The 15,922-nt window shown below is 47.7% G+C and overlaps 1 protein-coding gene and 1 long non-coding RNA gene across 4 annotated transcripts in view; one reads left to right on the top strand and one right to left on the bottom strand.

Annotated features, from left to right (window-relative positions):
- The window catches only part of LOC138566596 (hyaluronidase-1-like), a 106,602-nt gene extending 98,732 nt beyond the window's left edge, over positions 1-7,870 (bottom strand). The window contains exon 1 of one of the 2 annotated variants that reach the window (XM_069644116.1): positions 7,745-7,870. The gene's annotated coding sequence lies outside the window, so the exon portion shown is untranslated. The remainder of the gene's footprint in view (positions 1-7,744) is intronic. The other variant, XM_069644117.1, reaches the window with a different exon arrangement.
- A 49-nt stretch (positions 7,871-7,919) lies between these two features.
- LOC138566598 (uncharacterized) overlaps positions 7,920-15,922 on the top strand; it is a 70,519-nt gene continuing 62,516 nt past the window's right edge. For both annotated transcript variants that reach the window (XR_011301974.1, XR_011301973.1), the window contains exon 1: positions 7,920-8,148. This is a non-coding gene — a long non-coding RNA (uncharacterized lncRNA). The remainder of the gene's footprint in view (positions 8,149-15,922) is intronic.

The following is a 15,922-nucleotide window of genomic DNA, read 5'->3' as shown; positions in this document are numbered from 1 at the left end:
ACCAAAAGGAAGGAACCCAAGGAACGGGGAGAGATCCGGAGACCAAGGAATGCAAGGAAACATAAGAGAGGATAACTGGCCCAGGGAATGAGGGGGAGGAAGCAACAACATTGGGGGGTGGGGGTGCCAGCAACCAACCCAGGCCAAACAGTAGAAGTCACCAGGGGAAACGGGAAGGGGGCAAGCCAAGGGCAACGGGGGAATGAGGACAGGGAACCAAAAATGGGCATGCAGGAGGGTAAATCACCCAAGCAACGGGGGAACAGTGTGGAAGGCCAAGAGACCGGAGAAAAGAGGCAGAGGTTAAAGGTACCAGGGGATTGGGTTAGGAGGCGAGAGAGTTCCAGAACTCTGGGGCAAGGAATCAGGTAGAGACATGGAAACTGGGGTTCGGGTTATCAAGGGGTTGGGTGAATGAAAAGGTGAAGAGCGCAGGACAACTGGCCAACGTGGGAGCAGTCAGGCAATAGGGGAAAAGAGCTGCGTAACGATCCTGCACCTGGGAAAAGTAGTAATGTGGATGTTTGCTACCTGAAAAGCTGTTGATCAAACTGGGGAGTGTCTGAAAGTTAGTAAAGTGTAAGGACGTCACCTCCGCACGAAGCCGGATGCTGCTCCACCAAGTTAGAAAGTGTAAGGGCTTTCAGCTCGGAGCAGACCCTGATGCGGCATTGCCAAAAACGTTACACCTGTAAGCTACCTCCTGCCTAATAAAGCATCTGCAGCCTACCTACCCACAATGAGAGTCCGCTTGTTATTTCAGGGGGGGCTGTGGGGCGGGCAGGGGGGGGACATTTTGCTGGAGGCGAATGCTGGGGAGGAATCGAGTGGAAGTGGAAACTAAGCATTAAAACATACAGAGGGCCTAGTGTGGGCTGTTGCAGTTAGGCTGTTTTTATCGGTCACAATACTCACCCTAACAAAAAAAGTCTGAGAATTGCAGGTCATGTATACCAGTTTGGACAGCTGTTACATGGTATGCGAGGCTTTGGTAGTTTCTGTATTCAACCCACACTGAGTATTCTGTTTGTTGAAACAAGCCGAGCAGATTTCTCTGGGAGTGTCTTGTGCTACACCCTGGGCCTCGGCGAGAGATCGATTCTGAAGCCGAGTTATCACATGAAGAGCAATGGGTGCTTCAATGAGCAGACCGCTTTCAGAAAACTCGGCAGCACTGCCAAGTCTTCTGAAAGGAGTGCAAGGGTCTGCTCGCGCGCGTGTGTGAAGTCAACCTCAGACCAGATTTGTGACCATCTTGTGCAAGCCCCTGACCCCAAGAAAGATGAACTTTGCTGGAGCGCTGCTCCGTTTTGTTCAGGCCCAATACCTGCCCTGCACCGACATGTAAATGTTGAAAATTAGGCAGATGGGAATTGTGTACATAACACTGTTATATCCGCCCTGTGTCCCGCAACGCGGTGATGCAGGGCGTGTCCATAAAAGCCCCGCCCCCGCGCACGGGAGGCAGTTCCGGGCCAAGACTCTAACAACGTGTGGCGTGTTTCATTTCGCTCCGGCCGGAGCTGCGCCACGGTGGCCTACTTCAGAGGCCGTCAACGTTCTGCCTCAGCGCGGAGCCAGAACGTAACACTGGCGACGAGGGAAACGGGACCCAGCACACGTGCTCGACGCCCTACCAGCTGATTATTCCAGCAGCGACATGCACGATTTTGGACACCCGGTGGGGAGGGGCACACAGACCCCCCCCCCCCCCCAAAAAAAACACCTTTTTTTTTGCTCCATCCCTTCGGCTGTAAAGTCGTACTTGTTTTCCACAGTGGTCCCAGGGCGCTGCGACATACAACCAACTGGCATCCAGGGGCCAGAGGCACCACAACACGACGTGTGAAGCCATCGCACACGCAGTGCGCACGTGCGATCACGGCAGCAGGCACTTGGAGCGAGGCAGCGGTCCCATCGGCTACTGTTTCGAAGGTCGGCCTCAAAAGGGACCACTGACACCTGAAACCACGCACCGAGGTGAGGACGATAGACACCATCGAGTGACGGTGACGCCCCACTATGGCGACCGGCACATCCACCGCCAGGCCCGGTACGCCCTCTAGACTCGCGGCAAATCTGTTGATGTCATCACCGCAAGCTCACCCACAAGGGAGCTCCTCTACAATGATTCAGCCATTTGACCCATTCACGGATCCATCATCAGTTGGCCCCCGGTGGCAGCTATGGATCAAAAAATTCGAAATGGCAATGGAGTGCAAGGACATAACTTACACCAGGAAAATGAGATCGCACCTATTGTTAAATGCGGGGGACGAGGTGCTACGGATCTTCAACTCGCTAACCATTGCTGATGGCCAGAGACGCCTTGACGGCTCATTTTCTCCCACAACTCAACCCGGATTATGAAACCTTCATGTTCTGCACCACATTTCAGGCAGAAGAGAAGACCTTGGATGCCTACCACACCAGACTCAGGAAGTTGGCGATTTCATGTGAGTTCACGGATCTCGAGAAAGAAATCCGGAGACAACGCATCAACGGCATCCAATTGGAGAAACTAAGAAGGATGGTGCTGAGTGAGAATGGTATCTCGCTAACACGCATTCTGGAGTTGGGTTGTCAAAGGGAGCTGGCACATGCCAGGGCCGCCAACATGGGAGTGACTCTTCAAAAACTACAGCCTGCCCTCGCGACATCCATGGTGGCCCATGTCACCAATAGACAGTCCACAAGAGATGAGTCTGGCGGCAACTACGCACCAGCCAGATGGCAGCCACGGATCCCGGGACCTACGGATTGTGGATGGTGTGGCGGACCGCGTCATGGACAGCGAAACTGCCCGGCGCAAGGGACAACATGTGGGGCATGTGGCAGAAAGGACCACTATGCAAAGGTGTGCCGGTCATCGGGCGCTCCACTACCGCCTCCACAGAATCTCCAGGAGAAGAGTGGGACCAAGAAAAAGAAGCAAGCGAGTGCAAGGCGAGTCGAAACGACCAACTCTTCAACTGAGGAAGAAGGGGATGACGTCACAGGCACTCAACAAGACTCTGGTAGGGAGCAGCGGACAAAAGGGAGAAAAGTATACCTGGTGTCAGCTCTGGATAGTGGACATGCTACGCAGAAGAAAGGGCTCAGGAGGCGCAAATGCCAGGTCACCCTCCAAAACCAGCGGGTGTGGATGACCATAGACACGGGAGCCTCTGTAAATGTCATGCCCACAAGCACATTTCAAACACTGCCACCACGACCAGACCTCAAGAACACAGACACCCTTCTGTTTGCGTATGGCTGTAGGAAACCGCTACCGGCGGTTGGCAGATTCCGCACCACCCTCAGCCACGGTGAAAACAGGCTACCGTCTAAGATCTACATAGTAAATGTGGGGATGGAATGCCTTCTGAGTGGTGATGCGGCTGGACCTAGGGCTAGTACAGTTCATCAGTCAAGTCAAGGACGCCCAAGAGGTCGAAAACATCCTTGCACAGTATTCCAACCTGCAAAACGGGATTGGGTGTTTGAAAGGAAAGATGATCAAGCTCCATATTGATAAATCGGTCCAGCCAAAGGCCGTCAGACACCGGAGGACCCCATTCCACATGCGTGAACAGGTGGAGATAGAACTCAAAGCATTGGAAGAAGCTGGCATTATAGAAGAGGTAACGGGGCCGACACCATGGGTTTCCCCGATGGTGGTCACAAAGAAACCGAAACAGCCGGGAAAGGTCCGAATCTGTATAGACATGCGCCTCCCGAACACTGCCATCAAGCGGGAGCGCCACATCACGCCAACCCTCGACGAAATTGTGGCTGACCTCACGGGATCAAGAGTCTTCTCGAAGGTTGACTTGAAAGCAGGGTACCACCAGCTGAAGCTGCATAGGGACTCTCGGTACATAACCATTTTTTCAACACATATGTGTTTGCGAAGATACAAGCAGCTAAGTTTTGGGATCTCTTCGGCTGCCGAAGTTTTTCAACAGGCAATTCAAGAAGTCATCCGGGGCATACCAGGTGTCCTAAATGTGAGTGACGATATCCTGATCCATGCTCAGGACAGAGGAGAACACTCGAGAAGATTACGGATGCTTTTGGGCCGACTAGACGATGCTGGCCTAACCATCCACAAGGAAAAATGTGAGTTTTTCAAGACGGAAATATTGTTTTTTGGCTACAAGTTCAGCAGCTCTGGCATTTCACCGGACCCCCAGAAGGTTGCCGACATACAGACTGCGAGTCCGCCCATGACACCCACTGACGTGCGCAGCTTCCTGGGGATGGCCACGTACTCTGGGAGATTCATCCGGAACCTGGCCACTCTCTCTGAACCCCTTCGAGAACTTACCAAGCTCAACGCAAAGTGGGAATGGGGGAAAGCGTGCCAGGAAGCATTTGTAAGTTTCAAAGAGTCATTGGCCCTCATTACAAGTCAGGCGTTAAGGGTTTAACGGCGCCGTTGGCGCCGTTAAACCCTTAACGCCTGATTCCCACTTTAACGCCTGCATTTTGCAGGCATTAAAGTCCAAGGCGGTAAGCGACCTTGGTGCTAATTACGGCAACGTAATTTACGGTGCCGTAATTAGCGCCTTCCCCATCCCCATTATGCCCAATGGGACAAAAATGAGAATGGGGAAGGGCAAATGGTGAATGGGAAATTACCGCCCCACTCACCTTGGAATAGGGCGGTAATTCCGCCATTCACCATGGCAGACCCCGGCATGGACCATGGTGCTAATAGCACCATGGTTTAGCGCCGGGGTCGTAATGAGGGCCATTATCCGTGGACACGAAAATGGCGTACTATGACACTACGCTTCCGACTTAACTTTTTGTGGATGCCAGCCCTGTCGGCCTGGGGGCCATCCTCATGCAGGTCACCAAAGAAGGTGAGAAGAGGCCCATCGCCTATGCGTCAAGAGCTCTCACAATGACAGAGCAGCAATACTCTCACATTGAGAAGGAGGCAATTGCCGTACTGTGGGGGTGCCGCCATTTCCACCTCTATCTGTACGGCAGAAGATTCACGGCGATTACGGATCACAAACCCCTCCTGCCAATCTTCATGGGCACCTCCTCGCACCCGCCGGCCAGAATAGCGAAATGTCTGCTACATCTCCAACAGTACAATTTGGAGTTGGCATATTAGCCGGGAAGCGGAAACCCGGCAGACTTCCTCTCAAGACACCCTCGAGCGGCGACCCCACAGGAGGTTCAGGTGGCCGAAGAGACCGAGGACCATGTCTGCCAGGTGGTGCGGGCCATTAGGCCAAAGGCTGTCAGCATCGATGACATAGCAGAGGAAACACGCAAGGACCCGTGTTGCGACTGACCTGGTAAAGGATGCCATCATCTCAGGCGACTGGAGGTCCTTCATGAAAAACACCCACAACAGGACTGCGGAAGCAAAGGTGTTCCTCACAGGGATGTTCACCATACGACAGGATCTGTCGATCACAGAGCAAGGATTGCTGCTGAGGGGAAATCGCATTATCATCCCGCCATGCCTGCAGGACCGAATAGTGGCGCTCGCCCATGAAGGCCACCAAGGGATGGCTCGGGCGAAGGCTCGAATAAATAGATGTAAAGGTGGAAAGGCTAGTCAACACCTGTCTACCATGCCTGATAACCGGAGCCCACCTGATCCAGAACCAATCCAGTCAGCGGAACGAGGTTCTGGCAGATGGGACGCAATAAGCATCGACTTTTGTAAACTACAAGAAGGCCTATACCTCCTGGTGGTCATCGATGATCACTCCCGATATCCCGAAGTCGAGGTGGTTGAATCCACGGCGGCGGAGGTGGCCATCCCGGCCATCGAGAAGATGTTTACAATACATGGACTACCCACCACGATCAAGAGTGACAACGGCGCACCCTTCCAAGGGGAGGAGTTCAAACACTATCTGCAAGAACTGAACACCCGGCATCACCACATCATGCCAAGGTGGCCCCAGGCGAATGGGGATGTAGAACGGTTCATGAGAACAATTAACAAAGTGCTGAGGTTATCAAGAGCAAATGCCAGTCCGTGGAAAATCGACCTCTATCGTTTTCTGCGAAACTACAGGGTCACCCCACACAGCACGACTGGTGTCCCGCCAGCTGACCTCATGTTTCGGCACCCCCATAAAGTCTTCCATTCCAAATCACCCCAGCAGAAGCCCGGACGAGTTCGACAATGACCGCACCGACAGAAGGAGAACAGATGCCAATGCCCACATGAGTGCCAAGAGGAGGTCGAAACCATCCAACCACCAGGTGGGCGCCCAGGTGGTCATGCTGCGGAATCCGACAAAGTCCAAGCTGGACTCCCGTTATGAGTCTCTCCCATGGACTGTCAGCGAGACACAAGGGACCATGATAACCGTGCAAAGAAGACACCGTCAGGTGACACGAAATGCGTTGTGGTTCAAGGCTGTGCCACGCAATTTATGGACTGACGGGGACTGTCCCCAAGAAGATGACGACTCCCAGCTGATTGAAGACGAACCCACTAACTTTCAGGGTGAAGAAGATGCGAGTGACAGAACATGGGAGCAGTGGAGCGAACCGGACATGGGTGAGCCGGAGATGGAAGGTGAGAGACCAAATGAGACTGTGGGACCCAGCTCCCGGGGTGGGAGATATGGACTGAGAACCGCCACCAAGCTGCCAGCTCGGCTCAAGGACTATGTGTGGTAGTTTGCCTCACGATGACTGTTAAAGCGGAAAGCACCGGGGTTTGTTGTGTTTTCAAGCATGTGCATATCTGATGATGTGTGTGGTTAAATTTTAAGTTAAATTATAATAAAGGAGGAATGTTATATCCACCCTGCGTCCCGCAACGGTGACGCAGGGCGTCTCAATAAAAGCCCCGCCCCCACACACGGGAGGCAGCTCCGGGCCAAGACTCTAACAACGTGTGACGTGTTTCATTTCGCTCTGGCCGAAGCTGCGCCACCGCGGCCTACTTCAGAGGCCTTCAACGTTCTGCCTCCGCGCGGAGCCAGAACGTAACAAACACTGTAAATCTAACAGGTCTCCCTCCGTGTCAAGTAGGGGAACTGAAACATGAGCCGGTAAAGTGCGCTTCTTCAGAGCACAGTTTTCAGAGTCGCAGTCCTCTGAATGCTGAGGGAAGTTGGGAACCATTACACGTGGGTACAAGATTCCACTCCAGAAGTGATTCTGCCAGTGGCTGACCGGGGGCGGGGGCTTACGTTTCTTTAAAAAATAGAGGATAGTGACTGTTTTAATATTGGCATTTTTTGGGGGGGCGGGAGTGATGACGGACGGACGCTCGGCACAAAAACGTGTGTACATTACTAGCCTAGTGTAATCTTCTCCCAAGTAATTCCCTGTCAGACAATGGCACAGAACCGCAGCGGTGTGAGTTGCCTCCAAGCAGGGGGTGCTTGGTCCCAGCAGTGCCTTTTCAGTGTCACAGCGCTTCCGGACTCTACAACAGTGTGACCTCAGGCATCTTTCCAGTAAAGCTCTGTCAGTTCTAAAAGGCAACACCCTGCTCTGCCAGACAGAAATATATTTCTTAGCAACCACGCTCGTGGTGGCAAATCCCCTTGAATTCGCACAGGACAATATAATGGAGTGCCCACCGAGCGAATCACACGGGATCCCCGTCATCACAAGTTTGCCCACACGGAGGGGCACAATGAAAAAGTTCCCCAGAGCTGACCCTGCGATTTACTGAGGAGGTGTAGAGACTGTATATCCTCCCCCCACCCTGCCAACTGTGAAGCACGGTGTAAAGTATATCAATAGAAAATGTAACACAACTTACCTTCAAGCAACCACTTCACGTAACCAAAGCGATCATATGACACTGCTTCGCCTCGTCCTCGCCTAGCCTACCTCGGAGGTCGTCAGCCAATCAGATGTCAGACTTTAACTATGGCCATCCCTAGCAGACACGCCGCACATGACATGGGGGAGTGGCAAGCCACAGAGCCAGACCACATCCGAATGGCAGCCGTCCATGCTGGGAGGCTACAGACACGGAGTGTTTTATTTTCAAAAAGGAAACATGAACGGCATCAGCAGACAGCAAAGGTCAGGAGATAGCTGCTGTCTGCAGCTACCGCCGACGTAATCAGTAAGCACTTCCGCTTTTTGGTGGAATCGAAAATGAGACACAAGGAGACGGCGTGATTTGTCCAGGATCACACAACATAGCCAGTTGGGAAGGTAGGGAATGAATTTGAACTCAGTTCTCTAGTTTGCCCGCCTCTGAGTTGCCAACTGACCACCATTGGTGGCACTCTCAGTATGAAACATTCCCTTTCCTTGTTTTAAACTTTAATTTTAAACACCCCTTATTCTCGAAATTAAAGTCAGTAAAATAATTACACCACATAACGTCTTACCTTCCAAGAGACAACCAGACATCTCTGTATACGCCAGTATTCGAGTCACAACACAAAAGTCACTGTTTCACACACACACACATCTTGTGAATAAAATGTGCACGCACGCGATGCATTTTTAACACACACAGTGGGGTAGCCTAACCTTGGCAGGCACCTTGCAAGCAATGCTGAGCCACCCCTCCGCCCCACAAGTTCTGCAACAAATCACGGCCGCGCCACACTCTGGGCCAGCCTAGACTTCCACGCTTGCACAATACACACGGTGATCATGCTGCTGCGGCGGGATGGCGCATGTGTTTTCATGCATTATACAGCACACTTTCTGTAAATAATTAGCTAAAAAGCTTGGCGTTTGCAACTGTTTTGTAGGGTAACACCAATCCAGATCCAATACATTCAAGTGAGCAACAGTGCTCAGGAACATTAATGCTTTAATTAATGTAATGCTTTGCTATTAAAAATGCAATGCCACAATGAAAACATGTCCAAATGGCTGCATGTAGACCAGTCTAGACACGTAATAAACATATCACAGTAAAACATGCCATGTCACATTAAGATATACCTAGCCAGGACATGGACGACCATTACGATTTCAAACACACCTGCCCCTTGAACCCCCTCTATAATAATATAATTTTAAAAAAAATGTATGTAGCACCTCACGCCCTCCTGCATCTGGAGCGCTGAAATAACATGATATTAACATCCCACAGCGTGACACTAGTGTGGTCCTCAATTTATCGCCCAACCTCGGAGGGATGAAAGGCTGAGTTGGCCCTGCCGCTAGTTGAACCTGCGTCAGCAGGCTGCGCACAGATGGCCGAAACGAGCACTCAACTCGCTGTGCTATCTGACCAAAACCCCACATATCCCTCTTCCTCTCACTTTCTACCCCAACTCCCAAAATCAGCTCCTCGGCCCAGAATTATGAGAGTTATGGCACAATAGTTAGTAGGGGATTGGGGGCAGCTATTTTTCCCTGAGAGGTGTGAACGTGGGAGGATTAGAAAGGGGGGAATGCATTCTGTGTGAAATAATGACTTCAATCATGAGATCATATACTGCAATTTCTTTCAAAATGTTTCTTTCAGTCTTAATAGTACACTTATGGACGACAACATGCCCTTCTGCGTCGCCAGAAGAAATATTGATAAAGCTAATAAATGGGACAGAGCAAGATCCATAGATCACCTCCAAACAAAGTCCACTTTGAATGAATATTTGAGGCAGGCCTTTCCTTATATGGAGCCTTCAGAATATATTAAGCAAACCATGGATCAAGGGTTTTGGAGAGCGGATAAGGTTCACTTTCTATCAAAGTGGTTGAAACCATCATTCTGAAACTCAAACCTTCAAATTGCCAGGGAGACACATGTCCCGCCCCCCTTATCAAGGTGGCCGCAAAGGAATTAGCACCTTTTATCACGTCAGTTATTAATGCATCCTTCAAATCTAGTACAGTACCCAATAACCTTAAAGACTCCTGGGTGCTCCGGCTCTTAAAAAAACCCTTTCTTAGATCCTAACAACCCAGCTAACTACAGACCAATTACAACAGTTCCATTTTTGCTAAATATACTCGACCGAGCTGCCTACATACAGATACAGCAATACCTGGAATCCAACAACTTATTAGGTCTGAGACAATCAGGATTAAGATCTAGACATGGGACTGAGACAGCCCTTATAGACCATAAGACGCATATCCAGACTCTGAAAGACAAGGGCAAACTGGCCCTGCTCGACCTATCAGCAGCATTTGATTTGGTGAACCATAAAATCTTATGTAAAGACCTCACTGCAGCTGCGCACTTCTCTAACCAAGCCAATGCTTGGATTGAGTCCTTCCTCAATAACAGATCTATGAGGGTCTTTGCTCCCGCCGCCTCGGCCACTCCTACCCCAGTTACTTGTGGAGTACCCCAAGGATCTTGCGTGTCTCTGACTATCTAGAATGCATTCACCAAGCCTCTTTTTGACGAACTTGACTATCTGGGTGTCACATATACCAACTATGCGGATGACACTCAGATACTCATCCCCATCACTGGTGATTACACTGTGGATAGCAAGACCCTCAATGATATTTACCTTATCATACAGGCCTGGATGGCGAAGCATAGGCTCTGTCTTAACGACGATAAGACAGAGCTGCTCCTCCTGGGCTCACCTGCCAATCTGAACAAACTGGATGAGTCATTCAAATCATTCAACATTGATGGCAATATAATTAAGGTCGCCGATGTGTTGAAAACACTAGGTATATACACATCGATTCAGCATCCACCGAAATTGCTGACCTACTTACCTCTGACGACCTACATCTTATAGCTGTCACAGAGTCCTGGCTCCATGACGCAGCAGGACCTGCACTCATGATCGCTATACCTGACAACTATCATATAATTAGAGTTGATAGACCTAACTCTAGAGGAGGTGGCCTCGCAATTATAGCCAAATCTAAACTGGCATTAAGGTTAACAACTCTCCCTGACATTAAATCCTGCAAACTGCTAGTAGCTAAATTACCCATCTTCAATAATAGTACACTAACTATTCTCCTAGTGTATAGACCACCTGGACCATTAGGCACCTTTGAGGAACACCTCTCCCGTCTCCTCACCAACAATGTAAAAGACTCCACACATTTATTACTATTAGGTGACTTCAATCCATTGAAACTATCCTAGCTGAACATGGCCTGACCCAAAAAGTCCACGCTCCCACGCACATAAAAGGGCGCACACTAGATTGGGTAGCGAACCTAAACTGCTCCATCACTATCTCGAAAATAACCCCCCAAGATTGGACTGACCACCACCTTATTAGCTTCTCATCCGCTAATGAACTCCAAAAGATGACCAACCTTGATACAGTACCTCCACTCCCAACTAGAAGCAAAAACGAAATTACGGCTGAAAAATTACTGCCTCTTCTCTTACCAACCCTGTCAGCCAACACTAATCAATCTGACCCTAATGCGCTAGTTGAGACATTTAATAACACTATGACCATGGCCTTGGACCTCATAGCCCCTGTCAAACTGCGCAAAAGTAAACAAAAATCCCTTCTCAATTCGTGGTTCACTCCTCACCTCAAACAACTACGCCTACAAAAAAGGAAACTCCAAGCCACCTGGAGGCACTCTCCCACGGAGGAGAATAAAACATTACTATCTAACCTAGCCAACGAATATAAGAAAGAAATAATCCAGACTAAAAATAATTCATTCAATGATAGAATCACTAAGGCCAACTCCAACTCTAAGGAGCTCTTCACCATCCTCCAGGAAATGAAAAATCCCTCTGCACCATCAGACAATATCCCGAAGGATAAACAATGGTGTACAAGCATCCAAAATGCCTTAGCCAATAGAATAGTCACTCTGCAGACTACAATAGCGAACAAAAAAACTTCCTTGCGCTCTACAGAGACGCCCATTACCCCACTGATCGATACACCATGTACCGACAAACCTTTTAAGTTCACTAATATCTCCATACTGGAAACAGAAAAGGTCACCCGATCTCTGAAACCCTCCAGCTGCAACGGCGACAGCTGCCCCGCACAAATGATAAAGGATACAGCCAGAGACTTAGCACCCTTTATTTCGAAGCTTATCAATGCTTCCTTTAATTCGAGTACAGTTCCCTCAAACCTCAAAGAATCCTGGGTGCTACCACTCCTCAAAAAACAGACCTTAGACCCAGCTATACCCACTAACTATAGACCCATCTCTACAGTCCCATTCTTCCTCAAAATTAATTATCGACAGAGTAGCCTATCTACAAATCCAAAAGTACTTGGAGGCAAACCAACTTTTGGGATCCTGCCAATCTGGCTTCAGACCACAACACGGCACTGAAACAGATTGAATTGTCCTCAAAACACAAATCGACGAGTTGAAGGACAAAGGTAAAATAGCTATGCTATTCCTCCTTCACTTATCGGCAGCCTTCGACCTGGTGGACCATGCAGTATTATGCAAACACTCGAGTGAAGCAATAGCTTGGGTTCAATCCTTCCTAGCAAACCGTACGATGAGAGTGTTCTCCCCCTCAGCTTCAGCAGACCCAACCCATATCACCTGTGGAGTTCCACAAGGTTCCTGTGTTTCTCCAACTATGTATAACATCTTTACTAAGCCACTCTTGGACAAACTTGACAGGATAGATGTCACATTTACTAACTACGATGATGACACACAGATCCTTATACCTCTTTGGGGCAACTTTGTCGAAGACACAGCCTTAGCAAACAAGATATACCTCCTCATTCAGGCATGGATGGCCTCACATGGCCTCTGCCTAAAGGACGACAAAACGGAGATCCTGATCCTGGGTTCTGACTCCAACCTCAAAAAACATAGCCCCAGTTATGCTGCATTCAACATTGACGGTAATGTCATTAAAGTATTCACTGAGGTAAAAACACTTGGATTTTACCTCGATTCTACATTATCCCTTAAAAAACAAGTCAGTTCCATGACCTCCTCCACAGCTTATACCTGTAAATTGATTCGGGCCTGCAGACCCTATTTATCCAAAACAAATTGTATTACACTTGCTAATGCACTTATAATGTCCAAGCTCGATTACTGCAATGCCCTATATTCAGGTGCTAACAAAAATCTCTTAAAAACAATGCAAATACTGCAAAACAATGCCCTTGGAGCAGCTCTCAACATACCCCGCAGAGAGCACATTTCCAACACCAGGAGAGACAAACACTGGCTAAAGATCAGTCGCAGAATACTCCTTAAACAGTATCCCTCACATTCAAAGGACTCAACAATGCTGCGCCCCCCTACATCGCAGCCATATTTTCCAAAATAATGTCTACTCACTATACCAGCATCTAATGACCTATACCTAGAAGTTCCTAGGTTCAAACTGTCCAAAGCCGGAGGAGCAAGTTTCCCGGTTACAGCTGTGATTGCCTGGAAGGCACTACCTACTACCCTGAGAGTGGACCAGCCCTACTCTAGATTTAGACGAAACCTCAAGAACTGGCTAAGTACTAAAGACATCTCATAACTTCCATCCACCACTGAAAGACATCCTACCCCTGACTTCTTGTTCTCATGACTCTGTTATTTATTTACCTGCATATATTTTACCTTGCTTCTGCTTCCTGTACATATATCTGTAATGTATGCATTGTAATAACTACTTGTCGTAACTAAGCTATAAATATTCTTTTAATTGCTGCGCCCGGCTACCTGAGGATTTGGTGCGCGTTATCAAATAAATAAACATAAACATTAACCCTAACCAGACAAACTAACGCCTTAACTTCCTCCTTCTCCTACACATGTAAGCTTATCACAGCCTGTCGACCTTATCTGACTACAGCCAATTTAATTACAATAGCTAGAGCCCTGGTCCTCTCCAAGCTCGATTATTGTAAAGCGCTCTATCTTGGCACCTCACAACAGAATCTTAACAAAATTCAAGTTATGCAAAATAATGCTATTCGGGCAGCGCTAAACATCCCCAGGAACCTTCATATTTCGGAAACTAGGCACTCCTTAAAATGGCTTGACAACAAACAAAGAATAACCTTCAAAAACAGGTACTTCACACACAAATGTCTTTCGATCCAGGCTCCCAGATACCTATCCAACACCATCACACGCCATACTACAATCACGGCCAACGAGAACTGCCATGAGGCACTGCGTCAACATAACTCGGTTTTAGCAACAAAGAGCAGGGGGAGTTAGCATCCCTGTCCTGGCGGCCAAAAATTGGAATGCCCTCCCTCTATCCTTAAGAGGAGAACCTTCCTACCAACTATTCTGAAAAAAGGCCAAAGCATGGCTAGATGAACAAGACCCTAACTTGTGTGTATAACCATGCCCTGACTTGCACACTTCTTGGTACTACATTGTACTTTGTAAACTTGTATATGATTCTTGTATTATTGTGAATTTTGATGAATATACCTAAATCTGTACCTTTCTACGCTCACCTATTGCACATGTGTACATTTTGTATTCCACTGTTACCTTATTAAGTATGTATGTATTTTTTGTATTTTTCTGTAACACATTCAGTGCCGAGTTACCTAAGGGCTCAGCGCGCTCTATAAATAAATAAACTAAACTAAATTAAACTAAGGTTCAATTTGCTCTCCTCCTATATGATTACGGGTGTATGGGTAAACATTCCGATCGAACAAAGAATATGCAGCATATGTAAAGAGACACCGGAGCACACTAGACATCTACTGACACAATGCCCAGTACTTTCACACATTTACGCCAAACACTACCATTGTTTTGTTGGTTGAAATAGGGACATTGGGGAGGATCAATTTTCGGCGACAATAATTGGTGCTAAATCCAGGGTTATCTCCAATGCTAAAACAAAGAGGTGATGGCTGGAAGGTTTATCTCCAATGCTGCCTATTTAATATGGAGATATAGATCTGGCAAATGGAAGGTATTTGACCAAAGGATCTGAAATTAATGAAATTAGAAAAACGAAAAGATTGGGTTTTAATTTGCACAATTTTGCACGTTACATAGCTAATGAGGTTTTATAAATGTATATGTTTATATTTGGATTTTATGGATACATGGAAAAGGTTTTTTTTCTTCTAATAGTGTATAGTTATGTTTATGTGTATATGTGCACATTCATATTTAATCTTAGGGTACAGGTTTGAAATAAATCAAAAACACAAAAAAAATACTAATAATAGTACGGTTTAAAGGCCAGATTACATTTTTATGCTCACATTATTTTGTATGCTTCCATTTAGGATGGGGAAAATAAAGCTACATTCATAGTCTTTTTGTACAACATGTTACTATAACGATTTATATATTGCCAGGTTGCTTTGTGATTCATGCTCGTTTCTCGTCCTCTCTATAAAACAGTGTGTTCTTCTATTGTGGCGCTTTGCTTTTTACATGCTTATCACTTCCCTGCCAGGCCTGCACCCATGACCTCACCGCTCCAGCACCCCCTATCCTCCACAGCTGGCATCCTAGAGCATTTATTTAATTTCCAGCACTGAGTACATATAGTTTGTGACATTCTTGCATGCTAAGACCCAGCCTGAATAAAGGCTCCCCTGATGATATAGGGCCAATTGACAAATCTGTCCACCAGCAGTTTAGCCCAAACGTTCCATCTCCTCCATAACAGTTTTAGTGTCACAAAAAGGGACATTTTAGTGGTTTCTGTATTTTGTATGGAGCTATTTACTGACACAAAAACCTTGACAAGTCACACGCATCTTTGAAGATAATGCCCAGTTCGTAATACAATTCAGTCACAGATTACTGGATACTGAAATGGTCGATTGTTATTAAGTGCCGGGGGATAGCTCACCAGTTAAGTGCTCCTCTCAAACATGGGCAAGCCTGCACTTCACAAGTCCGAATTCCACAGTAGGCTGACTCGCCCTTTCACCCTTCCTAGTGCAATTAAAAATTGATAAAAGTAACACCTATTATTACAGCGCTCAGAAGCTGGAGGCGTGTGACATTAAGTGCAATTTAGGGACACAAATGTATATTTTATTTGGGCTCTTTTACACGTCTTCCTGCTGTAAATGCATTGGTATAAATTATGCCT

This window comes from Ambystoma mexicanum, chromosome 2p (assembly GCF_040938575.1).
Source record: "Ambystoma mexicanum isolate Mex_15411 chromosome 2p, UKY_AmexF1_1, whole genome shotgun sequence".
In the NCBI taxonomy this organism is placed as follows: domain Eukaryota; kingdom Metazoa; phylum Chordata; class Amphibia; order Caudata; family Ambystomatidae; genus Ambystoma; species Ambystoma mexicanum.
The sequence above is the reverse complement of the archived record's forward strand: the minus strand, read 5'-3'. Positions and strand labels throughout refer to the sequence as shown.